Here is a 15211-nt window from a genome sequence, read left to right on the forward strand (position 1 = left end):
TGGATGGGAAGTGGAGCTGCCGGGATTAGAACCGGCATCCATGTGGGATCCCGGCGCGTTCAAGGTGAGGACCTTAACCACTAGGCCACGCCTCCGGGCCCTAGATGTTTCTGTTTAATGGTTTTGCTCCGTTTGATCACTTTAAGCAAGTATTCAGAACAAACCAGCCGCGCATCATTTAAATCAGCTTAGTCTCCTGTAGCTTTGGAATTGTTGCTCTCTGTAATAGTAAATCATGGAAATGTACTTCAAAGAAAATTAGTTTCACTGTAGGATACCTACTGTGTAAGGAGTGATCATATGTTAACACCTATAAAAATGCACACTTAAGCCTTGATAAATTTTAGCCCACACAAATGTAGCAAGGCTGTAAGATTACTGACCCCAAAATACTGCATTGCAGGAGAGAAGGATTGTTGATGAAGAAGGCTCCTGAGGGAGCAATGTTGCAGGACTATGCATCCTGCAAGACAAGTCTGACTGTGCAATAGCATGTTTTCTTAAATGTTAGTGACTAGAAAAACTAGTAGGAATAGGAATAGGAATCCAGCAGAATCTACTTTGTGGAGTATAAGATAGCTGAGGTTTGGGTTTGTTGTTTTCTGTTTTTGTTTTTCATGAAGGTTTCTCTTCTGTAACATTGCACATTTTCTTTAAAGTATTTGCCCCGCCTACCAATAACTAGTCAGACTAAAAAAATAAATAAATAAAACCAATGACAGCAACTCAAGTTTATTGTCTGCTACTTCCATTTTCAAAGGTATATCAAGACGATCAATTGTTGAAATTTTTCTCCCAGAACCAAACTATTTTCTTAGACTTGCCAACCTCTAGAAAAAGAGATGTTGAACTAACATGTGTATATTTTCCAGCCCAAAGAAGATGCTCAGGCATGGACTGTGAGGTTAGATGTAGAAAAACCAAGTGCCTTTTCCAAGGTCCTTTGTAGTAATACCTGTGCGTCAGGAATCTGCGACACCAGATGCACCACCTGGCTTGGCCTCACGGAGGCGCTGGTCTTCCGTTCTTGTGCCGCCCCAGGATGTCTGATGCTGTGGCCTTTTGCACCTGCACTGAGCAGCTGCATCAGCGCTCAGATTATGGGATCCCAGCATTTCTTACATGGTGTGCTCCCGACCCTGTCCCCCCATTTCAGATTTTACGGACTTCAGAGTTTAAATTTTTCATTTGTCATTCGTGCAAGCTAGGAAACAAGTGCAGAAGATGACCATCCACCTGTTGAGAAAAGATGCAAGAATTCATGTGCATTTAAAACTGTCTGATGCTGAAAAATATAGGAAACTAGTGATCATCACAAGTACATTTCAATGAATACATCTTTCTACAGATATGTATATATTAAGGAGCCATTGTATCATCCTCTGTTGACAGAGGTTCCAAATGACAGCTGATGATGTTTTGGTACAGAGAGCTAAATAGCTGCTTTCTGATATCCTCATCTCATCTCAGAGTGCGAATTCAGGTCACAGCTACTCCATGCTGCTCCAGATCCCTGTGAATGCACGTGGGAAGCAACATATGATGGCTCAAATAGTTCAGTCCTTGGTACCCATGTGAATGGAATTCCTGGTTCCTGGCAGCAGCCAGACCCAGCCGTGGCTGTTGCAGCCACTTGGAAAGTGAACGGAAAATGTACACAATTATATATAAATAAAAGCCTATGGAACAAAGTCTCCCTCTTTCTCATGTCCCCAGCTGCCCCATCCTCAATCTCAGAGATGTTCTAGGCTTATTCAAGTAATCCTGAAGATATACTCCCCATTTCTTCTGACCCTGACCATAAAACTCTCACTGTATATGGTAAATGAACAACCATTCTCTATGAAAACTTATTGGGGGAGGTGGCAGGGAATTGGATTTTTTAAAAAATATATTTGTTTTTAACTGGGAAGTCAGATTTGCAGAGAGAGGGAGAGAGAGAAAGTAAGATCTTCCATCCGGTGGTTCACTCCACAAGTGGCCGCAGTGGCCGGAGCTAAGAAGCCAGGAGCCAGGAGCTTCATTAGGGTGCAGGGTCCCAAGGCTTTGGGCTGTCCTTGGCTGCTTTCCCCAGGCCACAAGCAGGGAGCTGGGTGGAAAGTGGAGCGGCCAGAATTAGAGCCAGCTTCCAAATAGGATCCTGGCATATGCAAACTGAGGATTAAGCCACCAGGCCATCCCGCCAGGCCCCATTTTTTTTTTTTAAGATTTAATTTTATTGAAAGGGCAGATTTACAGAGAAGGAAAGACAGAGGGAAAGATCTTCCATCCACTGGTCCACTCCCCCAAATGGCTGTAATGCCAAAACTGAGCTGACTCAAAGGCAGGAGCCAGGAGCTTCTTCCAGGTTTCCCATGTAGACATAGGATTCCAAGGCTTTGGCCCATACTCCACTGCCTTCCCAAGCCAAAAATAGGGAGCTGAATCAAAAGTGGAACAGCTGGGACTAGAACCTGCTCCTCTATGGAATGCTGCTGCCACAGGGCAGAGGACTACCCAGTTGAGCAACTGCACTGACCCCTTATTTTGAAATAATATATTTTAAGATGCATTTTTTTCTGGCCTGGTGCGATAGCGTAGCAGTTAAGGTCCTCACCTTGAACGCGCCAGGATCCCATATGGATGCCGGTTCTAATCCCGGCAGCTCCACTTCCCATCCAGCTCCCTGCTTGTGGCCTGGGAAAGCAGGAGAGGACGGCCCAAAGCTTTGGGACCCTGCACCCGCGTGGGAGACCCAGAAGAAGTTCCTGGTTCCCGGCTTCAGATCGGCGCAGTACCGGCCGTGGCGGTCACTTGGGGAGTGAATCATCGGATGGAAGATCTTCCTCTCTCTGTCTCTCCTCCTCTCTGTATATCTGACTTTGTAATAAAAATAAATAAATCTTTTAAAAAAATAAAATGCATTTTTTTAAAGATTTTAAAAATTTTTTTTTTCTACCAGGACTTCTTTTGGAACAGCCGTCAGTTGTAATCACAAATGTTACTTCAAGTACTAGATAAGATCCTTCGGGAAGAAGAATTCTTTCGAATCCTTTAGAAGCTCTTTGTTCACATGTCCCGGAAGGCAGACACCAGAAAGCTTCTTGGAGTATTGCTCTGAGTTGGCAGAGTAGGAATGAATGATGCTTTCAAGAGCTGTCAGAAAGATATGGAATGATCACAGCTTCTGCTTGTCAATTATTCTGCCTGCTTTTGTCGTGCCGAGTCCACAGTGCCCAAGCACGTTCTCTTGGAGCTGGTGTACTGCTGACGGTACAAACTGTAATTAGGGACTTTTGAATTCCATGTGAGTGGTTCAAATTCTGACAGCTGGTGAGTGAGTTGGGCAACGTAAGGTGTAGGCTGCTCTGAGGATAAACTCATAGTATTAGTTAGGTACACGAGGTGAGTGATGGCCTGACTTAACACACAAACTCTTCAGTGACTGGGGTTTTCCCTTTAGTTTGTGGGCATTTGGACACAGTTTTTTTTTTATTAGAAATCAACAAATCAAATTGTAAGTTTTATACAAATATTCTTCCAGCCAGTTGAGTAGAGCTGGAAGCTGGCAGCTGATTGAATTATCTGCAAAGCTGATGGTTTGCGTAATTAATAATTAATTTCCCTGCTACTCATACTCTTTTCCTGAAACAAGTTGAATATTTCCTACTTCTTTCTCTCCTGCCAAAAAGGAGAAGAAAAGAAACATTTTTTCCCTAACTTACACCAAAATGAAATAAACTCTACACCAGTTCCCTGATTAGCAAGAGTGTGTGTACAAAAATTGAAATGTGAGTCCCACATATTAAGTGCACCAAATTTTTTAGAAGATTTTAAAATTGTTATCTGGAAGGCAGATTCACAGAAAGGAGAGAGATCTTCTGTCTGCTGGTTCACTCCCCAAATGCACAAAATGACTGGAGCTGAGCTGATCCCTAACCAGGGGCCAGGAGTTTCTTCTGGGAATCCCTTATGGGTGTAGTGTTCCAAGGACTGGGATCACTCCACTGCTTTCCCAAATCACATGTAGGGAGTTGGATGGAAAGTGGAGCAGCTGGGACTTGACCTGATGCTGATGTTGGCCTTTGCAGGTAAAGTTAACCCCTTGAACCATGGCCCTGACCTTGAGCAAATGTCTTTTACTTTACTTGGAATTGTCTTAGTCACGGATGAGGATAGAGAGAAGAGTATTTTAAATGGAAGAAATTGTACAATCACCATTCATGTCCTTTCAAGCTTTGGCGGAAGCCCAAACCCAAGTGAAAACTCGGATTTCTTTCTCCAAGGAGCTCTTGAAATGTTGTCAGTCACTTTCACATTAATGGGGAAACTTAACTGTTGAATGATACCATGATTCATTTCTACTATTTCCAGCAGGTGGCCTCAAACAAGTTGGCTGAACAACAGCTCAGCCTAGGGGGCCAGCACTGTGCTGCAGCAGGTAAATTTGCTGCCTGTGATATCAGCATCTCCTTCGGGCACTGGTTGGTATCCTGCCTGCTCCAGTTCCGATTCAGCTCCAACTAATGGTCTGGGCAAAGCAGAGGAAGATGGCCAAATGCCATGTTGGGTCTCTGCCAGCTGTGTGAGAGATCCAGATGAAGCTCTTGGATCCTGGTTTGGCATTGCACAGAACTGGCCAATGTGGCCATCTGGGAAGTAAACCAGTGAATGCAAGATCTCTCTCTCTCTCTGTTTCTACCCCCTCCCTTTATAACTGACTTTCAGACACATATGTTTTTTTAAAATAAATAAACTTTAAGTGTTCAACTTGTATTGCCAGTATTTGATTTGGTAGTAAAGGCACTGCTTGGCATACCCACATTTTATGCTGTAATGATTTCCTGATTCCAGCTTCCAGCTAATGCACATCCTGAGAGATGGCAGGTGGCAACTCAGATCCTGAGTCCTTCCACCTACATGGGAAACACAGTGTGAGTTTCTGGTCCATGCTTCAGCCAGGCCCAGTGAGGCAGGAGTTTGAGCAGAGAACCAGTACATGGGAGATTTCTCTACTTTTGTCTCTGACTTTTAAATAAAAGAAGATAAATAGATACCAACGTTTTTAAAAGCTCAGCTTGTAAATTTTTCTACTTCTTTTTTCTCACAAAGTCTAGAACCTTAAAAATGTCCTCCTGGATTTGGTGCACTGCCGCTGGTAGAAATAATGTCAGAGGTTCTTCCGAAACAGTTAGCAAGTGAGTGAGACATCTCATACAAAGCTGCAGCACGAGGAAGCTGTGCATTGGTGAATGTTGCAGGAGAAAGTATATCCCCAGGCATGCTCATGGAGGAATATAAATGGCGTAACTGCTGCGTGGCTTGGCAATGACCGTCATGATTAAAAGTGCGTATGTCCTGTGACCCAGCGGTTCACTTCCATGAATTCATGCTGCATAAAAACTCTTTGTGTAGCTGTAGAAAGGAATAGCTAGTGCAGCATTCTTTGTAAAAAACAAAAGAGCAGGAAAAACTTAAATGGCCAGATGCAGAGAACTGGTGGTGCAAATTATTGTGCACAGAGGAATTCTATGCTAATGATAAAATGAGGAAAACAGGCATCAGTATTGCCTGCTGGCCTGCATGTGATCTGGGTTAGGGAGAGAGTCAGGCAGCACTAACCGAGTATATTCACTGGTGCATGCGTGAGCCAGAACAGGTTCAGTGCATGTCGGACTTTGCCACAGCTTCAACTAGCAGGTGCTGGAAATGGGTGCAAATCCTGTCAGGCTAGACCACAGAACCATCTGGAAAGTGCAATATCTGAAGCTGGGGGTGGGCCTAGTAAGGATATCGTGGGCACCCCTCTGATAAACTAAAGCTCCCACCAGTGAACATGGGAATCAGGACTGGGACCAGGCATGGCTGGACAGGTGGTAGCACCCACCAAAATGAATGTGGGCTGCATAGTGGAGTTGGTTGGGTTGAGCTAAGCTTCAGCACCCATTGATGTGAATGAAAGCTGAATGGGATGTGGGACAAACTGGACTAGTCTGCTGCACATACTGGCATGCACAGGAACCAAGGCTGGGGGGTGGGTCTAGCAGGGATTATTGAGGGTCACTCCAATTAAGATGCAGTTCCCACTGGTGAGGACAGAGTGTGTGGTGGACAGGGTTGGGCTGGACCGCAACATTCATTGTTTTGCATATGATATGGAGCTGGAAACAGAACTGACCAGGGGACTGCAATCACCCATGTATATGTAGGCTGATGTGGATGATGGACTGAGCTGGACCCCACACTGGCTGGCACATACAAGGGTCAAGTTTGGGGTCCCTCTGGTGAGGTTCGGGCATCCTGCAACCAGACCAGGGAACTCAGAACTCCAACCATGGGGAAAAATCCCAGGATGCATGTGTCAGACCTGGGTCTCCTCAGTTGTTGAAGCCTGTGTAGTAGACAGAATGCCTGGATGCTCTTGGGGAACATGACAACAACCAATTCATTGAGGCCTGTAGAAGAACATCAGTACCATGCAGGGTAGAACAGATTGGACAGCTCTTCCAGCCAAGCTTTAACACCAAGTACCTGGATGGGTGGAGACTCCAAGGTAGACTATGTAAGCCAATGGACCTTGGAAGAATTTTCTCAACCTTGGAGCAAAGAAATCAACAGCATCTATCTGGACTATCAGGACTATGTACCCTCGGAAAATATTCCAATTAAAGATCCTGGGATGACATTGGGAGGCCATCCTCCATCCTCCATCCTCCATCCTTGAGTCCAGTTGAGCTGTTGGGAAGCATCCCTCCCCCTTTCCCTCTCCACTTTCCCCAGACACAGGAAGAAAAAAGGAGATTAGAAACACTAGTCTCACCCACTTTTCCCCATCCATAGATCCTTCCCACCCTAATCAGTGGTCTACATGGATATGCAACCTTTTTAACTCTATAATGAAATTGAAGTTTCTCCTTTTTTAAGATTCATTTTATGTATTTGGAAGGGAGAGTTACAGTAAGAAAGAGAGCGAGAACTCTTCCACGGACTTGTTCACACCCTAAATATCTTCCATGTGTATGTACTGGCCCCAACACTTAGATTTTTATTAATGAAAAGTAGACTTAAAATGATACTATTGGACAATAATTCATGACATGCTATGGAAGTTTCAATAAACTTCGAATTATTTTTTAAGTTTATAAGAATTATTCTCACAAGTTTCTGATCCTTATGAGTATTTCTTGTTATATACAGAACAGCTGATCAAAAGTAAATACTTAGAAGTTAGTGATATATTTACCTTTAGCACACATTTATTCAGAACTATATAGTACTTCCAAAGTGCAAAAATTCCTTAGCTCCCTCTCTCTTTTGTCATTTATAGTTCTCTTTGAGAATCTCTATTTCTCTTTGTACATTGACATAAACATATCTCTGAGACACTTTGCAGTCTGTATTCAAGTGTAGGACAATTGTATTTGTTCTAAAAGAGAATTTAATTGCTATTTCTGCTAAGTTTTGAGGCATAACAAATGACAACCCCTCCTTATTTTTTAGCCTAACTTGACCTTGGGGAGTCAGAATCAGTGTTGCCTTAATCATCTTTAATCATCTCTCTAGATGGCATATTAGTTTCCTATTACTACCATAGTGAAACACCATGAACTTAACGGTTTATAAGGACACCGCTTTTTCTCTTATGCTGTTGAAGATCAGAAGTTTGAAAATGAGTCCCAGTGGGTAAATCAAGGTGTCACAGAACCGCACCTTCTGGAGGTTCAGATTCAAAGAGCGAACCTATTCTTGCCCGTCCCAGGTTCCAAAGTCTGCCTGCAGTCCTCGGCTTGTGGCCCTACTTCATCTGTCATTTGCTTCTCTCACCTCACCCTATCTCCCTCTCATGAGAAACCTGGTCATTCATTCTGCCCACCAAGATAATCCTTTAATCTCAAGGTCCTTAATTATAATCTACAATGCCCCCTTTTTTTCTATTCAAGATAATTGACAGGTTCCAGGAATTACGTTAGCATCTTTGGGAGTACTACTACTTTTTCTACCACAGATGGACTCATAACCCTATTTCATCTGCTTTATGGTTGTACCTAGGTTAACACGCCTTTTAAATTAAAGTAAGAAGGTAACAGCTATGCCTATTAAAATAAATGAAACAGGATACCAGAATAAACTTGTCTCAAGTAATATAACCACATGTGTTCCATGTCAGCTTCTTTTAGACCTTCACACCATGATTCCGTCCTTATAACTGATGTCTCCTTTTGCGTCTTTGGAACTTCCTGTCTGGGATCAACAAACTCCCAAACAGCCTTATACGCACTTTTAATCCTGAAAGCAGTTCAGGATTCTCTGTGGTTAAAAGTTAGCATTCCACCCATACCCCATCACCACCAATGGAAACCAATTCTCATCATGTTTTCTGTTGCTCACAAGGTAATGAGACAATGGAATATACATATATATCTTTAAAGTTTTTTATTTTTTTTTTTATTACAAAGTCAGATATACAGAAAGAGGAGGAGAGACAGAGAGGAAGATCTTCCGTCCGATGATTCACTCCCCAAGTGAGCTGCAATGGGCCGGTGCGCGCCAATCCGATGCCGGGAACCAGGAACCTCTTCCAGGTCTCCCACACGGATGCAGGGTCCCAATGCATTGGGCCGTCCTCGACTGCTTTCCCAGGCCACAAGCAGGGAGCTGGATGGGAAGTGGAGCTGCCGGGATTAGAACCGGCGCCCATGTGGGATCCCAGGGCTTTCAAGGCGAGGACTTTAGCCGCTAGGCTACGCCGCCGGGCCCTGGAATATATATTTTTAAGGTTTATTGAACTTTTATTTGAAAGGCAGAGTTACAGAGAGAACATCTTTCATCTGCTGGTTTACTTCCCCAATGTCTGCTAAGGCTGGAGCGGAGCCATTCTGAAGCGAGGAGCTGTTTCTGCATCTCACATACAGGTGCAAGGGCCCAAGGACTTATGCCTCCCTCTGCTGCTTTCCCAGATCCTGGGAAGCAGGAGCCTAGATCGGAAGTGAATCCAGGACTCAAACCAGTGCCCATATGGGATGCTGGCACAACAGGCAGAGGCTTAGCCTGACATGCCATAGGACCAACCCAAAATACTAGTGTATTTTTTTTTTGTTAAATTTTTATTTTGAATTTTTGAATTTTGTGGTACAATTTTGTAGAGACTGTGATTCCCTTCCCCCCAAACTCCTACTCCCCGACAGATTTTCCTTACGTTGTTACAATAGTATAGTCCTTCATAAGGAGTCATGATTCCATCAGTCTGTTATTTAAGTGTGCCCCGGCATTGCTGGTACAGATAATGTCAGACAGTCCAGCATCCCATTGTCTGCACATTTCCAACAGTTTCACTGGGAGTCCATCTTTGATTTGGAAGTGGAGACGCAAATTGCATTGTATCGCCACCTCTGGATATGTTAGTCTCTACTCCATCACTATGCGTTGCCATAAATGAGAAGCCATAAAATAAGGTCAACAACCAGCATGAATTAGAACAACAACAACAAAAAAATTACAGCACCATGAAAAAACACAACACTGAGTAACCAACGCATGGAAAAAGAAAAAGAAAACACAAAAGTCTCTTTGATAAAATGATGCCACCATGTAATCCATGAGCCAGCAATGAATTCGACAAGAGAAAACAAAGTACTTGGAAGAAATGAAGCTGAAATCAAAAACATCAAAATACATGGGATGCAGCCTAAAACAAAACAAAACAAAAAAACCAACCAGTGTGGAACGGGTTATTGCAGTTACATTATTTCATTAATCCCACTGTCCCCGCCCATGGGCAACTGCTTAGGTAGCTTCTACCTACGCAAGTGTTACACTGCTGGGAGAGGAGCAATCAATAGCTGGCGGGCATTCTGGACATGGTTAATGCCAAATTTGTGTTAACCATTCCAGTGTGCCAGTATAGCTGCCTGTTCTATTTTCCCCTTTTTTAAGATATGTGAGAAAGAGGGCCTGGCGTGATAGCATAACGGTTAAAATTCTTGCCTTGAACGTGCCCAAATGGGCACCGGTTCTAATCCTGGCAGCCACGCTTCCCATCCAGCTCCCTGCCTGTGACCTGGGAAAGCAGTCGAGGATGGCCCAAAAGCCTTAGAACCCTGCACCCGTGTGGGAGACCCGGAAGAAGCTCCTGGCTCCTGGTTTTGGATTGGCTCAGCTCCAGCCATTGCAGCCATTTGGGAAGTGAATCATGGGACAGAAGATCTTCTTCTCTGTCTCTCCTCCTCTCTACATATTTGACTTTCCAACAAAAATAAATAAATCTTTTAAAAATGTGAGAAAAATATATGAGCCTATGGGACGTTATCATGAAAAATAGAAATTTAAAAAAAAATCTTATGTGAGGAAAGTGGGAAAGACAAAGCCGGGACAAGCCATCCCCACCCCCTAGTGGGGGGCGCTGCAGTTGCCTGGAGCAGGAGGTCTGGGGGTCCAGGAGGGGGAGTGGGAACGGCTGAAGGCATGTTGACAAGGGAGGAATGACTTCTATGGGTTTCCACAGACTGGGCCACTGCAAGCAGGTGAGGAAGCTGAGACAGGTTGGTTTAGAGGGGAGCAACCTGGAGGGCATGTCTGGGTCAGTCCAAGGCACCCACACACGGAAGACCTTGGCTAGGCTGAGTAACATCACCCATCACCCTTGGCACATGCAAAAGCTGGGGCTGGGGTGCATGCTTGGCAGAGCTATGCTGTAGCACACTCCCATGAGTGTTGAAGCAGGGAGTGGGCCAGGTCAGGCTGGCTCATAGCACCCAACTAGAGTGTAACAGATGTAATGGATCTGGAGACAAATTCTGTAGGGGACTTGTGGGCTCACCTCTGTGGGACTGCAGCATCCACACGTTTGCTTTCAGCACTGGGGATAGGGAAGAGTTTAACCAGGCTGGACCATGGAACTTACCTGATACTCAGTGGAATCAGGGATGGAGCAAAGAGGATGGGAGAGGCTGCAGCACCCACCCAGTTGGGCTAGGCTGTAACTGAGTGCCAGGATTGGGGACCAGCCATGTCAGGCTTGGCTGTAGCATCTACCAGTATTCATACAATCTGGGGCTGGAAGCAGGCCTGCCAGGGGAAGTTGGGGAACTCCCTTATTAGGCTGTAGCTCCCTCTGGTGAGCATGAGAATTAGGGCTAGCGTCAGGCCAGGCCAGGTTGGGTTGCAGCAGCCATCAGCATGTGTGAACTGGATCTGGGGCTGGGCCAGGCAGGGCCACTTCATAGCACAAGGTGACACAAGCAAGAGCCTGCATAGAGTACAGGCCAGGTTGGGTTGGACTGCGAAACCAGCCAGTTGACATGAGGGGCTAAGCGTGGACCAGCTTGGGCTAGGCTGCTGCACCTAACAGCAAGAGCTGGGACTGGAGGTGAGCTGGGATTAGCCAGGCTATATAGCACTTACTGCTGAATGTTGAGACCGGGGTGGGCCACCTCAGACTATGCCCCAGCACTCATCGTTATACACAAGACCCAGCACTGGGAGAGGGCCTTGCAGGGGAACTTTGGGGACTCCCTTGCTGTGTTGTAGCTGCCACTGGTGAGCTTAAAAGTTAGGACTGGGTATCGGCCTGTCTGGGGGCAGGCCAGGCTGAGCTAGGCTGCTGCACCAGCTGGCAAGTGCCAGGACTGGGTATAAGTCATGTCAGGCTGGACCGCAGGAACAATATCTGGGACTGAGAGCAGACCTGGTAGAGAAGCTGTGGACACTTCCCTGCTGGGCTATAGCTCCTGCTGATGAAGATCAGAGCCAGGGCTAAAGTATGCCAGGCTGGTCAAGGCAGCAGCACCCATCAGCATATGTGTGAGCTGGGTCTGGGCTGGGTGAGGCTGAGCTAAGCCATAGCACCCGTGGGTATACAGAAAGCCAAATGGGATGCACCACAGCACATGCTAGTGTGCACACACCTACACAATTTTCTCAGCACTATATCTTTTCAGGAAGTCCGTGCATGCCATCCACCCACATTTCCTTGTTCTGTCTTCACTGTTATTGCCTATGATACTTTGGGATACTCTGATTTGTTTGAGCATTTCAGGATCCATCTCTACTGCAGTATGTCAACAGAGCTACGCGTGAGCTGTCCAATAGTCTGACCTCACAGCTCTTGTTAGAACCAGCACAATTCCCTCACCTTCACTTCTCTCCTTTCCTTGCAAGCTGGAGCCACTTAACCCTAATTGACTGATTCAGCTCCAGCTTTCCATGATCAGATTCTTGGAGAAGCCATGCTTCACCACTTAGGATGTTTGGAGTCAGACCAGCTTCTTGTAGGTAAACTCCTGTTTTTCAATTCTGGAAACTGGATTTTGACCTGATGTGAAGTACTTACTAAGCAGTAACACAGTCTGAAACTTGTTCCTTTGTATTTAAGTCTCTGTGATCGTGTCCTGTCCACCTTGACCCCATGTTACTCTTCTAGGGCTTCAATTCAAGGTTAGGGCTTTGTGGCAAACTCATCACCTGTGCCCAACACCTGTCATCTTGCATCATCTGGGCTCTCTGAGTACCACATTTTTCTAGATTTCAGCAAAGAGGCTGATTGTTCACCTGGACTCTAACTTTCGGAGGTCTACCTATTCCTAACTACAGTATTCTGTCTACAATCTCATATTGCCAACAGCTGGGTCTATATCCAGGCAACTGCTCACCCAAGAAGTTACGATTGAACCTACCCACTGTGTTGCAGTGGCATGTGTGTGTGTGTGTGTGTCTGTGTGATAATGAAATGATATATGTTGATAGCCCCCGCCCCGCTGTCACTGCTATCACACAGGAGTTTCCTTCTTCAGTCCCTTAACCTCTTCCTTGTCCCTTGGGCTCTCCACTTTCTTGCATGACTTACTTCCTCCCATGCTTGCAGACATCCTAATCATTTCAGAGCCACTCATGTCTTGGCTTCTTGCCACATTCCTTCTGCTAACCTCCAGACTGGGTTAAGTCCCTCAGATAACTGTTAAGACCAGTTGCATCATTTCCGGTTCTCTGTCTTTCAGGTACATCTCGGATTTTCACTGTCACACCACCTCTACTTTGGCCAATAAAATGTACCTAACCATGAGGTCTCATTTTCAGAGAGAAAACTTCCTTTGCTATGTTCCTTTTTTCCCTTTGCCTCTGTGACCAGCCATGAACTCTGAATGGGAATAGTGACTCCCCACCCCAGCTGGCCCAAGAGGAACACACAGCAACAGAAGAAATCATTGGTTGTCTTAAATCCTTGAGATGACTGGTTGTTTGTCATGGCAGCATGATCTCATCTGTCATGACAAAAACTGATCCTGCAGATACAGATCTCCACTCTTGTTTGCAAGTTTTCCCGGGCCCGCCTGTTTTTCCCCAACAGCATTTCTTTGGAAAAACAGCCACTCTGGGTCTTTGTGGTTCACGGCTTCAGGACTGAGCATGTGAACAGATGTAGCCAAGCAGACCATTCCAGTGATGGTCATGTGACCCAAGCTTGACCAATCACGGTCTACACTGTGATCCGGTTTGAAAAAAATGGGGAAACAAATGCTCTTTTTTACATGATTTGCCAAAGCAAACTTAGCTACCAACTTGGAGTGTGACTAGAAAAAAAAAAAAAAAACAAAAAAAAACAGAAGCAAACAATAAAAAGAAACAAAGCTTTCATTACATTGTTTCAGGCCCTGGATTCAGTCATGCCTGAATCATGATCATCTATAGACTTTTCTGTTACTTAAGCCGGTAATTTTTTCTTTACTCTGAATTGGGATTTCTATTACTTATGGCTGAATAAGTCTTGACTAAACCAACTGCCAAGTACTGATTTAACCATATTGTTTTCTTATAGTTTTATATTATAGAATATCAGTATTACCACTAGAATTATTTGTAATTATGGTTTATATTATACAATATAACTACCACTGGAATCATCAATCTATTGTTTTTGTTTTTTCTAAAGATTTATTTATTTTTATTACAAAGTCAGATATACAGAGAGGAGGAGAGACAGAGAGAGGAAGATCTTCTGTCCGATGATTCACTCCCCAAGTGAGCCGCAACGGCCGATACTGCACCAATCCGAAGCCGGGAACCAGGAACCTCTTCTGGGTCTCCCACACGGGCGCAGGGTCCCAAAGCTTTGGGCCGTCCTCGACTGTCTTCCCAGGCCACAAGCAGGGAGCTGGACGGGAAGTGGAGCCGCCAGGATTAGAACCGGCATCCATATGGGATCCCGGAACGTTCAAGGTGAGGGCTTTAACCACTAGGCCACGCCATCAGGCCCCATCAGTCTATTGTTTAACTTATTTACTGCCCGTTGTTTCCCCCTTGTATTTAATATCTTTTCCACTTTCTAAGAGGAGTTAGTTTTTAAAGACATTTATTTATTTTTCTTTGAAAGTAGGATTTTTTTAAAAAGAATAGAAGAGGGGCCCAGCACAGTAGCCTACCAGCTAAAGTCCTCACCCTGCATGCACCAGGATCCCATATGGGCACTGGTTCTAATCCTGGCGGTCCCACTGTCCATCCAGTTCCCTGTTTGTGCCCTGGGAAGGAAGTCAAGGATGGCCCAAAGCCTTGGGACCCTGCACCCACGTGGGAAACCCAAAGGGTGCTTTGGGGTCCTGGCTTCGGATCAATTCAGCTCCAGCCATTGCGGGCACTTCGGGAGTGAATCATCAGATGGAAGATCTTCCTCTCTGTCTCTTCTCCTCTCTATATATCTGACTTTCCAATAAAAAAATAAAATAAAAAAAGAGAAGAAGAAGGAATAGGAGAGACAGAGGATGAGGTCTTCCATCTATTGGTTCAGAGTTGAGTTAATCCAAAACTGGAAGCCAAGAGCCTCTTTCCAGCCTCCCACATCAGTGTGGGGGCCCGAAGTCTGAAGCCATCCTCCACTGCTTTCCCAGAAACAAAAGCAGAGCGCTGGATGGAAAGTGGAACAGCCAGGACCAGAGCGGACACCCACATGGGATGCCAGCACTTGCAGGTGGAGGATTGGTGTGCTATACCACAATATTGGTCCTGAGGGGTTAGTGTTTCACTCCTTTGTAACCAGGTAATGCAGCCTTGCGCTGCAATAACTTTAACCTCATTCTTATGTATTTGCGTCTATCCATCTCTTTCCAAAGTCAGCCTACCAGTTGTCCCTTGGCTTGACCGCTCTGGTTGGCTTTTGTGTCCTCATTTTCCTCTTACATCCCTGATCACTCGTCTCTCTCCCCTTTGCTCTATCATGGCACGAGCACAGCTATTTACAGTGCCT

The sequence above is a fragment of the Ochotona princeps genome, chromosome 3 (assembly GCF_030435755.1).
Source record: "Ochotona princeps isolate mOchPri1 chromosome 3, mOchPri1.hap1, whole genome shotgun sequence".
Lineage (NCBI taxonomy): Eukaryota > Metazoa > Chordata > Mammalia > Lagomorpha > Ochotonidae > Ochotona > Ochotona princeps.